We start from the raw sequence: 20,334 nt of genomic DNA, 5'->3' as shown, positions 1-20,334 counted from the left end.
GAAATTTATAACGAGAAAAAGTTTTCGGGATTAAGGAAAATAGAGAGAGCGAAAGGGAGAGGGGCAGAGGGCGGACGCGAGTGAACGACAAGGAGAGGGAGCGGTGTAGGGAAGGGGGGTACCGAGTGGATTCGTTGTTTGCTGTAAACAACTTATTAAAGTTTTAGGTTTTAGTTCTGCGGCGTTCCTAATTTTATACTTTTCATAAAATAGCGAGGATTCCGTTTTAATACATTGTGAAGTTTGGGGGTTTATTGTTTAATATATTTCGGAATACCAACGGAACTTCTCTTAAAGGAAATAGGCAATGACTTGTGCAACATCTTGCTGGTACATCGAGAAATTTCAGTCGTCTGATAGAACTATTAAGAGAATCAAAATGTTTCTTTGAATAAATAGAGCTATTCTAGTTTATGTTCATATTTGTTTGTTATATTTGAAGTAATTAAATATCTTTCCGATTTTTAATTTATATATATATATATATATATATATATATATATATATATATATATATATATATATATATATATATATATTTTTATTAAAATATTTTAATTTTAAAACTTCTTAAAATAGCTATCTGAAGAACTAACACACTAAAAGTTAGTGTCCTATAATTAAAATTTTTAGAAAATATCATAAATAACATCAAGGTAACGCTTTAAGGTAAGCGCGTTGCGATATATTTCAATTGTATTTTACACAAATAAACCCACATACTGAAAAACTTATATAGGCAGACACATTAATTTTTTGGTCGTAACTTTTCTTGCCTTATCGTGCCCTGCCTAAAATGCATTCGTAAGATAATAATCACATCAATAATTTTATAGAAAATACTTTAATTCTTGAAACTTTTTAACTTCTTGTTTTCTGAAAAATTCCTTAAGCAATTTTTTTTATTTGTCGTCCTGTGGCTTCCAGCTTTTAAAGCTTTACTAATTCTTAAAATATAGATTACATTGTTTAGTATCTATATTATGAATCAGACAAAGATGCTACCGAAATTCTGTTTTAATACATTGTGAAGTTTAGGGGTTTATTGTTAAATATATTTCGGAATGCCAACGGAACTTCTCTTAATGGAAATAGGCAATGACTTGTGCAACATCTTGCTGGTACATCGAGAAATTTCAGTCGTCTGATAGAACTATTAAGAGAATCGAAATGTTTCTTTGAATAAATAGAGCTATTCTAGTTTATGTTCATATTTGTTTGTTATATTTTAAGTAATTAAATATCTTTCCGATTTTTAATTTATATATATATATATATATATATATATATATATATATATATATATATATATATATATATATATATATATATATTTTTATTAAAATATTTTAATTTTAAAACTTCTTAAAATAGCTATCTGAAGAACTAACACACTAAAAGTTAGTGTCCTATAATTAAAATTTTTAGAAAATATCATAAATAACATCAAGGTAACGCTTTAAGGTAAGCGCGTTGCGATATATTTCAATTGTGTTTTACACAAATAAACCCACATACTGAAAAACTTATATAGGCAGACACATTAATTTTTTGGTCGTAACTTTTCTTGCCTTATCGTGCCCTGCCTAAAATGCATTCGTAAGATAATAATCACATCAATAATTTTATAGAAAATACTTTAATTCTTGAAACTTTTTAACTTCTTGTTTTCTGAAAAATTCCTTAAGCAATTTTTTTTATTTGTCGTCCTGTGGCTTCCAGCTTTTAAAGCTTTACTAATTCTTAAAATATAGATTACATTGTTTAGTATCTATATTATGAATCAGACAAAGATGCTACCGAAATTCTGTTTTAATACATTGTGAAGTTTAGGGGTTTATTGTTAAATATATTTCGGAATGCCAACGGAACTTCTCTTAATGGAAATAGGCAATGACTTGTGCAACATCTTGCTGGTACACCGAGAAATTTCAGTCGTCTGATAGAACTATTAAGAGAATCAAAATGTTTTCTTGAATAAATAGAGCTATTCTAGTTAATGTTCATTTTTGTTTGTTATATTTTAAGTAATTAAATATCTTTCCGATTTTTTAATTTATATATATTTTATTAAAATATTTTAATTTTAAAACTTGTTAAAATAGCTATCTGAAGAACTAACACACTAAAAGTTAGTGCCCTATAATTAAAGTTTTTAGAAACTATCATAAATAACATCAAGGTAACGCTTTAAGGTAAGCGCGTTGCGATATATTTCAATTGCGTGTTTACACAAATAAACCCACATACTGAACAACTTAGTTTTAAATGCTGAAGTAAGGTATTTTAATTAGCGGTATCTATTCGTAAAACTCTGAAGCATCCATGTAAAAATCCGTTAAAAAACCATAAGAAAAAAAATCATAAGAACCTTCTATTTTGTGTTCTTGATTTATTCTAATCATACAACATTTAAAATTACGTTTTCCATATTTATACCCGTTTTCGTTGTTATGTTGATAAAAAAAATTGCTGCCGATTTCTATCAATCACTTTTAGAAACTTTTGATAATGCTGCTCCACCATATTCCAATTTTCAACGAGTTAAGTAAAACTAAATAATTTTTTTTATTAAAAAAATATTAAAAATACAGGCAACCATCCTCTTATATAAACTCTAAAACATGTCTTCGGAATATCAGCCACTTTCGGCATTTCCCGTCCACTATATATCAACATTTCTTCGTTGCGAATTAGTCCGTTGTTTCGGGGCCAAGTTAAATTAAATATTTTCGGAAAAAATTTTATGAATTTTGGCAGTCGCGTATGCTCCCGCTTCACTTTTTACCACAAAAATGTTTTTTTAATTTTCGGCATTAGCGGTGGAACTTTTGGGCAACATTCCAGAGCGGAAAAATGCTCCTTGTCCGATTCCGCTAATTATCCTTTTATTTTTCACGGTTGCATTGTATTACAATCTAATAGAAGGGTATATAGACGATGATTTTGGTTTTTCGTAGTTTATATTTCGTTATGTTTTCCTCTGATATTGTTAGCATTGACCTAGTTAGTACAACTGACCAGGAAATGATAATTTTGTGGTATATAATAACGGATATGTTCTTATGTTATTTTGGATACCACTGTGCGCTCCATGCTACATATCGTTACAGTTCTGTTACCCATTGGAATTTATTGAGTCGTTCACAAAACTATGTTGATTTTCATATAATATTTCTAACGAGACTAAACTAGAATAAAAATTATACAAAATAATAGTGCTGTTATTTATCATAAGCTATAATATTTATATAAAATGAAAAGTTTAAATAATTTGTGTATAATGTAGTAACAAAAGATGATAAAATCAATAAAATATAATATTAGAGCCATTTGTTGAAAATAATTCTTAAAATATATATTAATCGAAATAGTTTCCATCATTTTTATTACAATTGTTTCCCACCTTTCCTCGAAGATGATGTTACTTTTGGCAGTGATACAATTATGGGTCCATTTTATCCCTCCTTCAGTATCATCATGAATCATCAATCATCAATCATCAACCTGAAAATTTAATAATCAGAAGACGCTACGTTTGACTCAATTTCCCATTTGATCTACAACAACGTATTCTTCAAAACACTCACAATATGGAAGAAGAATTCAATCAATTTTCGAGATTCTTGGTTTAGCTTCCAATATTGCTCAAGTACAGACCATACGCATAATATGAAAGTGCTTAAATTACTATTATTTATAGAACGACAATGAAACTTTTCCTCGCCACCTATCAAGTACCGTTCTAGCCCCTGTTTTTTATGTAGTGGTAACTTTCAGAGGCCGAATCCACCTAATTAACAAATTGGTATTCAATTAATGTATATTATTTTTAATGGTAAGTATATTTAGCTTTTTCCATTTTAAAATTATTTAGCTCGATACTGTTCTTCACTTTTTAAAATACTTTAGTCAGTGAGCACAGATAATTATTAATAACGACGACTAAGCAACCTAATACTTATTAGTACCAATACTTACTAACGATTAATAATACCTCGCCAACGCATCTTATTTGCAAGACTGGGCCCCCACTTTTCTCGTTCGAAGGAACTGATTAGATTGCAATCTGTTTCTGACTGACTATTTATTGTCTTTAGCATTTTCAATCAGACTAATAAGAAATATTAAGCAGCGATTTGAAATTTACTAAAAACAAGCAAAGTGCGAAAAGAACGATTGCCGGTTTATAACCTCTAAGTTTTATTACTAATGTTTTGAAGAATTTCCCTTCATACAATGTTAGGAAACAAAGGATTAAATTAGTTTAAATATAATACACAAAGATAATATTGGAACTTTAAAAAATTGTTTTCCTGGTAGAAGTCGGTCTGGCTTTGTCCCTGGATCTGAGTTAGTGTTTTGTCACTATTTAGATATACATTTAATGTTGTGTTTTTTAAATGTAATTTACCTTTTTTTAGAAACAAGCCTGAAAATAATATACTGTAGAAAGAAACATTGTCTACAATAACACCTTCGCCTTGGATGAACTTCATCACACAGACAGAAAAAGAATATGACAAATTGTGAAATCGTTAAAAAGTGCTCAATTACAAATTAACAATTTAATAATTGATTTTAATAGTGATTCCGATAGTTAAAGAGTATTTTTAAATATAAATTAAATGTTTGTGTTTTCTGTAATTAACTTTTTTTGTTTGTTTGTTTTGTTTTAAAACAAATTCACAGATAGTGGAATCGTTAACAAGTGTTCGATAGATTATAAATTTACAATTTTGTAATTAATTAGAACAGTGATTCTGATGGTGAAAGATATGGAATTGAGCGTTTTTGTTGTATACAATGCTGATAATTACCAACATAGAGGGATAATAGCAAAAACAACTAAAGAAGAGTATAAAATTAATATAAGGTAACTCTGGTAAATCGTATTGTAGAATATAAAAAATTTGTGTACATAAATATGTGTGTAATTGTTTAAAACATACATGAGCCTTAGGTTAAAATTTATTAGGAAAGAATGGGTATTAAATGTTTTGCAGATATGCAAATACATTAAAAAGAATGTCTAGTTTAATTAAACCTGGATCTACGGAGAAACAAGAACTAAAGATAAAAAGGTAAATATGCTCTCTCATGTCAATCAAAATAAAGTACTTATTATATAATTGTTAATTAGGTAGAATAGGTCTCCAGGAGACACCAGTACATAAAGAAAGGTATATAATACAACTCTAACCTACAAACCCATCCAGCTACTTAGTTAACTGTAAATTAAACCCTTCAGAAAAATAGGCATTAAATGTACTCTAATTTTTGTTGACGTGCATGGTTTATAAGTTCTGCTTATTTAGATTGTTATATTGGGAGGATTATAGTTATAGTTAGTATAGTTATTAAAAGTTATGGTTATTTGAGAATGATTATATATCATAATTTATGCATCGCCATATAACTGACCAAAATTGTTTCTTAAATCACATGTTTTCTTAATAGAAACCCAGTCCTCATGTCAAGTTGATATTTTCTCTTCGAGAAAACGGTGGTCCAAAGCAATTTTAAAAGAAAGTCGTAAATAATTTTCTAATGTGGTAAATTCCTTACCAAGTAGGTTAAGTGTACGCTCTTGAAAAATAAAAACACAGAAAGGGAATGGCAATAATCTTACAGTGACCCTTCTATCCCTTTACTACTTAGGGAGACTTATGTTGTGCCTCCGTCCTCGATGGCCCTTATCGTAGACTGACGCAGAAAAACACATCAAGTGGATAAAAAGTAATCCGTCGTATCAGATTCCCGCTCTCCTGTTGGCGAATAAAATCAAGGTCTATTATGGAGTTTGCTTTGCAGAGCAATAAAATGTTCCAATTTGAACAATTCCCGATTTTTATTTTATTAGTCAAATATTCAAACAAATATATAAAACTGCATCTAAAAAAATCACACCTGCTATGATTATTCGTTGATTTATTTTCAATAAAATTTACTTTTGTTGCAATGAATAATATTAGTTTAGTTTCATAAACTTTAGTGGAATACAATGAATATTATATAAGAACAATTATGTAGGTTATTTAGATTATAATAAACATCAACATTTAATTGATATTGATATTTGATCACACATGATTAATATTTAAGGTTTTATTGCAATAATAATCAATAAAAGTTACTGAAGTCCATGATATTAGTTACGTAACATGGTTAACCAGTATCCTCAGGAATGGCGTTAAATTTCTGTTTTGTCCCAGAATCTCTGAAGAACATTTGTTAGAATATTCTTAACAATGGTATCTGTTTAAACCTCTATTCTTCAGTTATACTATTTGTGTGAGCCTTTCCTATTTCAAGTTCTGGCCAAGCCTTTCTGACAAGAAAGAAAACGTATGAAAATTAATATTTCGTGAGTTAAACAAAGAACTAATTTTAATTTATTCTGAACTAAACATATGTTGGCTGGCTAATAAACTACTAGATACGAATATAATATATACGAAAGCCTATTGAAGGTTTCGAACTGAAGAAATGATTAGATTTGATACTTGATTTATAATTTTAAAAATTTAATTTATTTTTCTTTAAAATTACCTTGACTTTAAAAGAGCTTATAACACCAACATGAAAAAAATGTTAATTTGGAGAAGAAATAGGACTATTTCTTTCCAATTTCCATATACCATATACTATGTTTTTCTATATTTCCATTTCTAACATATATTATATTATAGCAAAGTACCAAAGTAATGTATACGATACTATACATAGTAAAATAAACAAATTAATAAGAAATAATGAATATTGAGTTGTTAGTTCATCAAATATTGATCGCTGGCCAAAGAATGGTCCAATAATTTATATTTTATGTGAACATTTAAAAGAAAAAAAACATAATGCAATATTTTAACAAAGAAATTGAACCGACTTCAAAAAATAAATAAGGAACTCCCTAAAAAGTATAAAGTAATCAAATTTATTTTTAAGACGAAACGTTTTAAAATAACATATGTACATAATAATCGTTGTAATAACTAAATAAAAATAAACAAAATACTTATTTAACCTATCTACTACACGTATTTTATTTTCTACTATATACACACAATTTAGCTTAATACCTATCTAAATATATTTATCTCTTTACAATATTAACTACTTTTGTATTTGTTCGTAATATAATTTTGTGTATATGTTCCAAAATTATATTATTATCATTGTATTGTTTAGGCTTTATATTGTTTTGTTTAGGCTTTGTATTAGGCTTTATAATACATTATTACTACTTTACCGTTGTATTTAGATTAATTCACGATTAAAACACTTATAAATATAAATTTATATGGTTTGGTTCGTTTCAATGTTCCGATATCCTGCGCGTCTCCAGTAGTCCTATACGTTAACATCGTAGATTCATTTCATTTCAAGATCATAGTGCAGCTTATGCATTAAATACGTATTAAATATATCTAATATAAGACCCAAAGCATCTACAATGTCTGTTACACAATTTGAAAGATTATAATATATATAGATATATATATATATATATATATATATATATATATATATATATATATATATAGATATATAGATATTTTCAACAATTATCCCATATTAATCATAACTCACCTAAGCATTGGGTCGTAAGCCCACATCCCAATAGCCTCATTCAGTCACACTCACTATCTGAATCTGTTCAAGTCAAACCCTAAATTAGAAAGGTTAATACATGGTATCCATATTGTTCAAGTGTTTGTTTATATATATGTACGTATAGTCAATTCAAAACAGTAGTGACACGTGTATCAATATGTGTCTGTCTAAAGTAAATTCGTTTTACAATCAGATAATATTATCCTTCTCAATTTATTCTATTTAAAAAAAGATAGAATGATGTTGGAGAAGTTCGATCATGTAACCGAAAGAGCCTTGAATAGTTGTCCGTTTGTCAAACATCTGCAAAATTCTTCAAAATAATATAATTACGGGTTATAAATCTGCAAACGTTATTTTAACACTTTATTTTAATAAATTGTAAACCGGGTTTTTATTAAAAATATTTTTTGATCGTTGCAGCTGTACTGAATATGCCAAGACTAAAATATCTCAAGACTTAAAAAACAATATAACCTTTAATTTACTGAAAAGAAGGCGTGTTTAAAATGTGTGCCAAAAAGGCGACGAATCAAGTCAGCTTGTTGTTACCTGTATCAGAGATCAAATATATGAAATGTAAAAAAGACTAGATTGTTTTTTCAATCGAAACATAATAGAATTATTTCAGAGAAAATTGTTAGTCTGGAAAGTATTCATAAAAAGCCAAAACATATACAGTTATTTGAGGGATGTAGAACCTCCCTTCATACACTGTTGGGTAATATAGGATTTAAGTGGTGTAACGATAACCCACAAAATGGTTTAATGGAACTTCCAGTGATTGAACAAAATCAGGAAGAATTATTATAACTATTTATATATTTAATTGAGACATAAATATTTGAGAATGGTACATTGGGTCGCTCATGGCAAGATTATAATAAATATTGTAACTAAATTAAAGTTGATGGAAAAAGGCAAACGTTGAAATAACTATCGATTAGATTTTGCTGGTCATAACATTTATTAATAATCCGTTGTAGACATATAGTTTTTCATGCCGGAAACAGGCTTTTATTCCTGTTGCAGAATTAGTGTTTTTCGCTCAAGTCCAAGGGTGACTACTATGGAGAAATGAGCCATAACTTGATTTTGCGGTAGTTTAAAAATCATCTTTTAAAGAACTTGGCGGAACCATCAGTTATTGTTATGTACAATGCACCATATCTACTATATATATAGTACACTGGTGAACTTCCAACAAGTTCATCAACAAAGGCCGCAATTAAGGAACGGCTTAAAGTACATAAAATAAGTTTCCAGGAAATCCTGTTAATGAATGAACTATTTCAAATTGTTATTCGATAAATATATATGAAATATTTAGTTCCATTTTATGTCATTTTCTTTTTTATAAATAAGCCTAGAGAAAAGATACATGGTAGATCAGATTACTGAATGTTATGGCCACAGAGTATTATATCTTCCTCCCTATCACTCCATAATTAATCCAATTGTGTTGATATGGGGTTGTTGCAATTGACATTCAGGTCTAGAAGGATATTCAAACCAGAACTGTCTGGAATTTATAGAAAAAGGCATTGTCTAAAATAACACCCTCGGTTTGTGTGAGCTCAATCAGACACATTGAACAAGAAATTGACAAATGGTAGAATTTTGAGAAAGTTTTTGATAGGTTGGAAATAAACATCTTAGGTATTTACTTGAGTGGTGATTCTAAGGGTGATGGTAATTGAATTCAACCTAATAAATGTTGGTGCATGATTCAATGCTGACAATTACCAAGACAGGGTGATGAAAGAGGAAGCAACTAAAGGTCAGTATACAATTAATATATTTTAACTGTAGAAAATTTTACTATAGGGTGTGATATTATGCCTGTTTATAACCTCTAATTATTATCACTAATGTTTTGAAGAATTTTATAGACATTTGACAACATGGCCGACCAGTCTCAAACCAAATCGATTTTTAGAAACTAATTAGTTTACAGATTCCGACGCATCAGACAGCATTCTAACTTCATTTAACTAGGATAAAATAAAAAGAAAGAATATGTTCCGAGTTAAAAAGAAATTTGCATTTTACAAACTATAATTAGCAGTATATTCGACGTTATCTCTGACGTGCGTTGTCTGTTTTATTATGAATGAATACAAATTTTAAATACATATATCCTACTATGCGATTCTTTATAAGATTTAACAATACAAAATTACACAACATTTAAGTGTAATTTATTTACTAGGTAATATAATATTTATAGTTGGGAAACATTTCCCAGCGTAAGACATATAAATACGTAACACTTTAAAGAAAAACTAGAAACCATTTCATTGTATCTCGCTGATATTACTAGCCGGAACGACGAATTTATCTCTTACATTTAGCACGTCTTCCTAAATTTTGCAAAGGTGGGTTTTGTTCGAAATGAAAATGGTATTTGCATATAACTGGGTTGGAGACAGGAGAACGTTTCGTAATTAATTTTATACATTGCCGCATGTAATTTCATTATACGATCACTAGTCGAGCATACGAAAACAAGACATTGATGAAACCCGTTGAATAAATCATTATAATTAATTCACCTAATGCAACACATTGAAATATATATATATATATATATATATATATATATATATATATATATATATATATATATATATAGGTGTACAAATGCATTTCCACTCTTTTTGAGTAATTGGAGAATATTTATTTAAACCTTTTTTGAGTCCATGCAGTAAAATGATTTGTCATATGACTAATGATCTCACAGTGGTCGAAGTTCAACCCTAATTCATTAAAATTAATTAGAATTTCTTTCTAAAACTTTCCTAGTAATACAGAATTAAAGTTATTTGAAATAGCGTATAAATAAAGATTAATTTAATTGAAATAGTAGTTTCAAAAGATTTCTTTCAAAAATAATTACATTTATAACATTATTCGTACCATAACAAAATTACTTATTAAATAATAAAGTGCATTTACTCTCACTAATTGCTCTGTTGTATCATCCATAGGGCAGAAAATATTATTCATTCATTAGGCAAAATCAAGGAATCAAATGAATATTTCCATTAATATCTTGAATTATCTATAAAGTAGAAAATATTCATATCTCGAAATGTAACATGTCTCACACATAATGCCTACAATCTCTTATATAACAAAAAACATAAATATTGTACAAACAATGTTTTATGTCAATTCATATAAAATATGGGGACACGTGACAATCTAAAATCAAATTATAAATTCTCCACCTAATATCGTCAAACTTTGATTATGAGTTAATGAAGCAAATTAACAATATGAGCATATTATTCAGAAAAATATTTATTGTAACAGAAATTAGCATATATAGAAAGACACGGATGGTTAGCCAATTCGGCTTCACATGTAACGCTCAATCATATGTTTTAATCCAATTGTAATAATATTATTGTATGTAATATTTTTAATATAATTTTAAAAATTATAAACTGTTGAAAGACTAAAACGTCATATAACTACATATTATACAGCATAAATGGAAAAACACCTTAAAACGTACTTAAATTTAAAAGAATAATGAAATTATCTATTATATTGGTGCTGTGTTCCATCAGTCAAATTATGTGGTTTGAGTCATTAATTTTTTTGTACAATTCCTTCCACAAAATTTGCTATGAAATCAATTTTTTCACAAATCATATTTTTCAACAAAGTTACATAATAAAAAACAATCAATATGCCAGTCTTCAAAAAAAGAATAACTTTCAAGTTTACTTCTTCAAGTCTACTCTTCAAGTTTACGATATGTCAAGCTTAAGTGTAAAGAGGATTACACGAGCCGAACTTTGATGCTTGAACGACACTACACAACAAAGTATTTTTATAGATACCAATATTAACGGATGCACAACGAATTATAGTATTAACATCTTACCAAAATAAAGTTCTTCTGGAAATGGACATCCATAGAGATCTAAGGGCACCAACGGTCAGCGAAGAAATTGTTTTATCTTAGTCCTCGTATAATTAATTTAATATTTTAATATTGTAACTCGGTGCAATACATATATTTCTACAAATAACGTTTTGTAGAAAACATATAATATCAGAACAAATCGTTTGTACGTTTAAATAATGTGAATTAAAACTGAACGGTAATTCATCACACTTACAAGAAATACGTGTCGCCAGTTATAAAAATACAGCAGCGTTATCAATGCTAGCTATTTTATAGAATAAGTGAAACCAGATATTATATTCATAAAATGTATAAGAATATATAGTCTATTCAAAACAGCAGTGATCTCTCGTCATCAATATGTGCTTGTCAAAAGTTATCAATTCGTTTTACAGTCGGGCAATATTTTCCTTCTGATTTTATTATATTTAACAAGAGATCGAATGCTTATTGACAAGTTCGAGTATGTAACCGAATAAGCCTGCAAAATTCGTCAGTTTGTCAAACGTTTGCAAAATTCCTCAAAATATTGTAATTACGGGATATAAACCGACAAACCTTGTTTTTAGGCTTTGTTTTAAGAAATTTCAAATCGCTGAGGTTTTTATTGAAAATATTTGTTACCGTGTTGCAGCTGCACTAAATATAAGTACTAACATGGTCACTAAATTATCTCCAAAAATAAAAAAACAATATAACCGTAAATTCACGAAAAGGAAACCGTGTGTATGCGAAACGGGCGACGAATCATGATAAGCTTGATTGTTGCTGTATCAGAGATCAAATACACAAAATGTATAAAAGCAGTAAGTAGTTATTTCAATCAAAACATAATTTAGTACAATTATTTCAGAGAAAATTGTTAGTCTGGAAAGTATCCATAAAAAGCAGAAAGATATCTAGCTATTTGAGGGATACAAAACATCCCTTAATACACTGTTGGATAATATAGGATTTAAGTGGTGCAAAAATAACCCACGAAGAGGTTTAATAGAACTCCAGACATTGATTTTAAAACAATACCATTTTTAAAACAATATAAAAAATTCAAGGAAGAACTATTACATCAATTTGTATATTTAGATGATATATGGATATTTCAGAATGGTACACTGAGTCACTTAAGACAACAAAAGTTGATGATAAAAGGTAAACGTTGGAATACATATCCATTAGATTCTGTTACCCATAACATTTATTAATAATTCATTGCAGACCTGTAGTTTTTTATGCTGGAAACAGGAATGGTTTTATTACTTATGCAGAATTAGTATTTTACAAAAGTCCAAAGGTGACTACCATGAAATGCAATGGTCTGAAAATCAGCTTTTAAAGAACTTGGAGGAGCCATCAGTTATTTTTATGGATAGTGCACCATATCATAGTACACTGGTGGAGAAGATTGCATCAACAAAGGCTGCAATTAAGGAATGGCTTAAAGTACATACAATAAGTTGTTTGTTTTGAAGAAACCATGTTAGAGAATGAGAATCAAATTGTAACTTGGTAAATATAAATGAAATATTTAATTGTATTTTACGTAATTTACTTTTTTTTAAATAATCCTGGGAAATGAAACACAGTAGAACAGATTGCTGAACGTTATAGCTACAGATTCTAAGTCTTCTTCCCTCTCACTGCATATTTAATCCAATTTAATTGATATGGGGTATTGTAAAAAATTGCTACAGTAGGCATTCAAGTCGAGAAGGATATTTAACCCGGAACTGTCTGGATTTATGGAAATAAGCATTGTCGACAATAACACCTTCGGTTTGTATAATCTCGATTAAACACATTGAAGAAAAAAGGACAGTTTTAAGTTCTTCGATAATATATGCATTAGATATATTATAATGTTAAAATAAATTACATTACATAACATTTTTGTTTCATTATTTTACTTAGATTAGAATTTTGTTATATATCAAAGTCAAAATCTACTAAATATCAGAGTCGATACGGCAACATTGCGACGTTAGTTCAGATCACGTGATTTCACTGCTATATATATATGACTGAGAACCCAACCGGTCAAAACTTTACGCCTTTCTAGGAAAGTATTTTTCAAAACACTCAAATTCAAAATTTCGAAGTGTTACATTACAATGATACATTTTAAGGTATTTATCCACTAATGCCATAAAACATCTATCTATGTATAACTTTAATATGTAATATTTTTATTTTGAATCTTTTATCCATATTTTATTTATTCTTTTTTTATACCAAAATTTTGAAAAGTCAATATTTTAATTTACTAAATACATTCTTTTTGCTGTCTTGATACGTCTCCCTTTATAAAATTAATTTTAAGTAGTATCAATTATCTCCTCATAAATTCTAACCTAATAATTATGTATATTCTAAACAATTATACAAATATATACGCACATAAACATTTCAAACTCCACAATATGATCTTCTAGAGTTATCTTATATTAATTATATTCTCCTCATTAGTTGTTTCTGCTCTTATTACTCTGTGTTGATAATTATCAGCATTGAGCCCAAAACAAAAACGCTCAGATCCATATCTTTCACTATCAGAATCACAGTTCTAATCAATCACAAAGTTGTTAACTTATAATATTATTCCATCTGTCAATTTGTTTTAAAACAAAACAAACAAACAGAAAAAGTAAATTATAATTATTTAATTTATATTCAAAAAGTGGCAAAACACTAACTCAGGTCCAGCAATAAAGGCATGATTGTTTCCACCATAAAAAATAATATAATAATTCTTTTTTAATGTAAGATGTAATTAATAAAAAACATTTTATAAATATAATTCTGTAGTCCCGCAACTCAAACTTCTGGCACTCCCCAGTATAGAGTCAGCAAAATAATTCAGAACAATTTCATAACAACTGCAAATAAAAGTTGTTATTTGTGCCTGTCGCACTAAAATATCTACCTGAAATAATAAATTCGAAAAGAAAATTTATTATTTTGAAACGGTGTATCGTTAAACGCGGTTGTCTTTTTACGGAACAAGATTAATCTTTTTAAAAAGTAATTCCACAAAGCTTTCTCGCATGGCCGGATCCTTTGCTTTCCGAAGATTACGCCGTTATTTTTGCAACGAAACAATGAAAATTTCGAGTTATACATGTGGCCGCCGAGACCGAACCGCGCTCTCCGTTCCTCGTTATACCCGGGGAAAAACCAGAAAAACAGAGGCTCATTAAAGCTCCAAATAGAATAAAAGGCCATTAAAAAACAACGATAATCATAGTAAGCGACCCGAAGCTTCAATTTTAATTTTGCGACAAAGCGCAGCGCCGATCGTCCGACGGAACTTCTTCCGCAGCGATCGCTCGTATTTCGAGATTATCCGTAATAAAAACGGTGAATTATGTATGATTTACGTCGTATTGGCTTTATTTCGCTCTTTTTTGCTCTCGGCGTGCTCGATAGAATCAATAAGTTGTAAATAAATACAAAATATTCACAGAGTATTTTGTACGACGACAAATGTTGCCACATTTTCAAATTACACAACACTCTATATTTCCTTTACTCTGAAGTTTTATTCCTAGTTTATATAAAATTACCTAATTGATTACCGAAATATTCTACTTCGTTGCAAATTCGTAATATATTCACTTTTCATCGTCAGCAACAATACGCCATAGAAACATATTGGCTAAGAAGCTCTAGAGTACTTAAAACTACCTATATCTACCTTAATATACCTATATAATACCTTAAAACATAATAGATAACATGATATAACAGAATAAACAGAAATACTTATAGTGAAGCTTTTATTCAATACGGAAAAACTGCTAGTTGTCTTAAAAATACAGCTATTCAATGTCAGATTGAAGTGATTTAAAGCTAAAAAGATGCTATATAACATGTTAAAAGGGAACTATTTGCTCAAAGGCGCTAAAATAAGACTTAAAGATCAAGATAAGGCTTAAAAATTACAGAACGACAACTTTAGAAATAAATTATGCTGAAAATAATTTAAAACTTGATGAAACTAATTCGAAATTTACCTCTTTACACAGAAAATTAATTGGAAAATTATGAAACATTAAAAAATATTCCTAATATTTTGACAATAATACTAAACATGTCATCAAGTTGAAAGAAATGAGAAAGGATGCTGCCACATTATGCAAAGAGCTTATCAATTCCTTTTAGTTTATTATTTTATTATTACAAGTACTTATCGAGGTACTTACCTATCTGTTAACTTATAATCTATCAAACAGTTGCTACCGATTCCACCATCGGTCAATTTGTTTTAAAACAAAACAAACAAACAGAAAAAGTAAATTATATAAAACATTTAATTTATATTTAAAAAGTGGCAAAACACTAACTCATGTCCAGCAATAAAGGTATGATTGTTTCCACCATAAAAAATAATATATCTGTAATGAATTATTAAAAAACAGCATAAGTAAACCTATGTTATTGTAACTTCTATTTTTTTCCATATCAACTCTTGTTGTCTTTACATAAATACTTGATCCCTCTAAAGTATTTTAGTGGCAAGAGGGATTCCTGTTATCTCGTTATGAAAATTATTAGGCAATTATTTTTAAAATAAACATCGAATTCGGTTAGAAACGACAATCAATAAAACATAATCATACAAATATGTATTTACTTCTAGTGGACGGCGGTAACAAAATATCGGCAATAAAAGTTTTTCATTTCGCGACGGGCAAAAACTAGTAAATCCCACAACGTACGGTGTCCTTTTCAACTTTCAAGATGCCGAAATAGCCCCGGCGGCTGGTTCTTGTTAGTTCTGACCAAATATACAAGGATAAAGTTTCCGACAGTTAACTAAGTTAATTAAGTTAACTTTAGTTTAACTAACTTTAGTTTATTAATTTATTATTACAAGTACTTATCGAGGTACTTACCTATCTGTTAACTTATAATCTATTAAACCGTTGCTACCGATTCCACCATCGATCAATTTGTTTTAAAACAAAACAAACAAACAGAAAAAGTAAATTATATAAAACATTTAATTTATATTTAAAAAGTGGCAAAACACTAACTCATGTCCAGCAATAAAGGCATGATTGTTTCCACCATAAAAAATAATATATCTGTAATGAATTATTAAAAAACGGCATAAGTAAACCCATGTTATTGTAACTTCTATTTATTTCCATCAACTCTTGTTGTCTTTACATAAATATTTGATACCTCTAAAGTATTTTAGTGGCAAGAGGGATCCCCGTTATCTCATTATGAAAATTATTAGGCCATTATTTTTAAAATAGACATCGAATTGGGGTTAGAAACGACGATCAATAAAACATAATCATTCAAATACGTATTTACTTCTAGTGGACGTCGGTAACAAAATATCGGCAATAAAAGTTTTTCATTTCGCGACGGGCAAAAACTAGTAAATCCCACAACGTAGGTGTCCTTTTCAACTTTCAAGATGCCGAAATAGCCCCGGCGGCTGGTTCTTGTTAGTTCTGACCAAATATACAAGGATAAAGTTTCCGACAATTAACTAAGTTAATTAAGTTAACTTTAGTTTAACTAACTTTAGTTTATTAATTTATTATTACAAGTACTTATAGAGGTACTTACCTATCTGTTAACTTATAATCTATCAAACAGTTGCTACCGATTCCACCACCTGTCGATTTGTTTTAAAACAAAACAAACGAACAGAAAAAGTAAATTATATAAAACATTTAATTTATATTTAAAAAGTGGCAAAACACTAACTCAGGTCCAGCAATAAAGGCATGATTGTTTCCACCATAAAAATAATATATCTCTAATGAATTATTAAAAAACGGCATAAGTAAACCTATGTTATTGTAACTTCTATTTTTTCCATCAACTATTGTTGTCTTTACTTAAATATTTGATACCTCTAAGTATTTTAGTGGCAAGAGGGATCCCCGTTATCTCGTTATGAAAATGATTAGGCCATTATTTTTAAAATAAACATCGAATTCTGTTAGAAACGACGATCAATAAAACATAATCATACAAATATGTATTTACTTCTAGTGGACGTCGGTAACAAATTATCCCCAATAAAAGTTTTTCATCTCGCGACGGGCAAAAACTAGTAAATCCCACAACGTACGGTGTCCTTTTCAACTTGCAAGATGCCGAAATAGCCCCGGCGGCTGGTTCTTGTTAGTTTTGACCAAATATACAAGGATAAAGTTTCCGACAGTTAACTAAGTTAACTTTCGTTGGTTTTCTCGGCTCGCAATAATTTAGAACGGCATCCGCTCATTAAAGCTTGTTAAAAGAACGACCCAAGTCAAAAAGTAAGAGTTTCAGGTCGATTATAAGTTTGTTTCGGTTTTTCCGTCTCTCGGACGGGAGGGAGAACGCTCCTGGAAGCTGATACCTGATAGTTTAGCCTCACCGTCTATTATTCTTTCAGATCAATTCCAGTTTTAATCCAACGTTATATATATAGTGGTCTGAGCAAAAGAATTATGTAATATTTTCATCAGAAAATATGTCCAATTTCAACAGATACCTTTTGTTATTTATTGCTCTTTATTGCTAAACTAATTTTTATTGTTCTTGGACACAAACTTATTTCCTATAGTCCATCCAAAATAGCAGTGAACACAAAATGTCATCAAAATATATAATGTATTGGCTATTGCCTTTTGTAAATTCGTTTTATTACCAGACAATACCTTTCTTCTCATTTTATTTCATTTAAAAGGAGACACCTTGCTGTTTGATAGGTTCGGATATTTAACCGAATCAGCTTGCAAAAGTCGTTCGGTTGTCAAATGTCCAGTCTCATCGTGGTACTGTCAGAATTGAATCATAATTCTACATCCAGAAAGATCCATTCAGTCACTGTCACATTCGGAGCCATTATTGAAGTCAATAATTAAGCTGCTAATTTCCAATCTAACACTAGTTCAAAATTCCACCATTTAACAAGTTCTTATCCTGCGTGTGTGATTGAGTTTATCCAAATCGAAGGGTGTTATTTACACTATCCATTCGATATACCCTCACAGTTCTTTTCTGTATATCCTTCTCAACCTGCATGTCTGCTGTAGAAATGTTTTGCCACATCTCATAACAATTCGTTTTGATTGAATGCTCAGATATTTGGAGAAAGATTGTTACGCTCTATTGACATATTATTCAGCTATCTGATCTAATGTGTACCTTCTTTCAAACCTATTTATACAAAATGAAATTGTATAAAACACAACTAAAAACTGAAAAACTTCACTGTTTAACATGGCATTCAAAACTTAATTAATGTCGTTTTTGACAGCATTTTCCGATGATTTATTGGGATCTTTTTGTTGGATTTTTGTCTCTAGCATAAATAACAACATATCTCCAATGAATTATTAAAATATGTTATGATTTACAAAACCTAATTAAACATTATTCTAATTTTTACCTTTCTCCTTCAACTTTTATTTTTTTACACGTTTTTATTTAACGACTTGCCAATAGTGGCCTAATGGTCTATTTAGAAATACCCCCTATAAAATTCCTATATTTCAATTCCAGTTCTTTGCTTTTCTTCTTTATATGTACCTTCCAGCGAAGTTCTGCATCGAGATTCATTCCGAGATATTTAGCGTTGTTGCTATATGGAATGATAGTATTATTTAATGTTATGGGTGCTTGAACGGTATATTTATAGGTGAACTGCACATGTACAGATTTACTTTCATTAATTCTTATTTTTCAAGCTTGTGTCCAATTATTTATATTGTTACTTGTCTGTTGTAATTTTCGTGAGGTTTTTTCACTATTGTCTCCGACAGCTATAATCGCAGTATCATAAGCAAATGTAGCCATCGTAATATTTTCCATTTGTATCACAAGCATTGTAGAGTAAGCTTCTTCTTGTTTGACTCTAAACATTCTGATTGTAATGTATGATTTTAGTAGTTCGGTGTGTTGTTTTGGTAGCATTTTCTGTAGTTTATGAATAAGGTCTTCAGGCCAAACCTTAACGAAAGCTTGTGCTACATCTAAAGCATTCTAAGCATTCTTTTTTACTCTCGTAGGCTTTTTCAATAACATACGTTATTATGTGGAATACTCTCCTCTTAATTTTCTTGGTGTCTTCTCGATATTTTGTGACCGATTCCCTGTGTAAGCAGTCGCAGAACTGCAAACTCATTACTGAATTCCAACAGTTTTTGGTTTAACTGTGAATTAGTTGCTATCAACTCATTCTTTTCATTTATAGAAGCAGATTCAATTTTGTTCGACAAATTTGTTCGATATATGTATGTTTTATACCAGTTCTTGATTTCACTGTCCTGGTATTATAAGGGTGAAACTTGGAACGTTCTTTGTTTCGCGGCACGTATTCGTTTTACTTTAGGTTGGCCGACTCTGGGAAGTTTTTGAGACCGTTCACTAAAAGTTGACCGCAATAATATACAGATGTATTTTTGTTATATTTCTAGAGAGTAGTTTTTTAGAAAAAAAAACCCTACGAAGGTTGAGACCGAACTAGTCAACTATATATGACTCTAAAATGTTTGGGTATTGATCAGGTAGAAGCATTCTAATCTTATGCTTCAAACCCTTTATCGAAAGCTTGAGCAATATCTTCATACATATCCAACTTATTGGAGAACAAATTTTATTTCCTTCTAGTGATTTTTCTATAACATCGGCGATCCTGTGAATCTGATCAATTGTGGAATATTGTTTTTGGAAAACATATTGATGATCTGAAATAAGATGCTCTTCCCCAATGCTTTACTTTACTCTGTTCAACAGACGTTTTTCAAATAATTTTGACATCGTCAACAATAGTGACTTTGGCCAGT

The sequence above is a fragment of the Rhynchophorus ferrugineus genome, unplaced genomic scaffold, assembly GCF_030347505.1.
Source record: "Rhynchophorus ferrugineus isolate W39M unplaced genomic scaffold, kcgeb_rfMv2 rfM2, whole genome shotgun sequence".
NCBI classification, from domain to species: domain Eukaryota; kingdom Metazoa; phylum Arthropoda; class Insecta; order Coleoptera; family Curculionidae; genus Rhynchophorus; species Rhynchophorus ferrugineus.
This window is presented reverse-complemented; position numbering follows the sequence as displayed.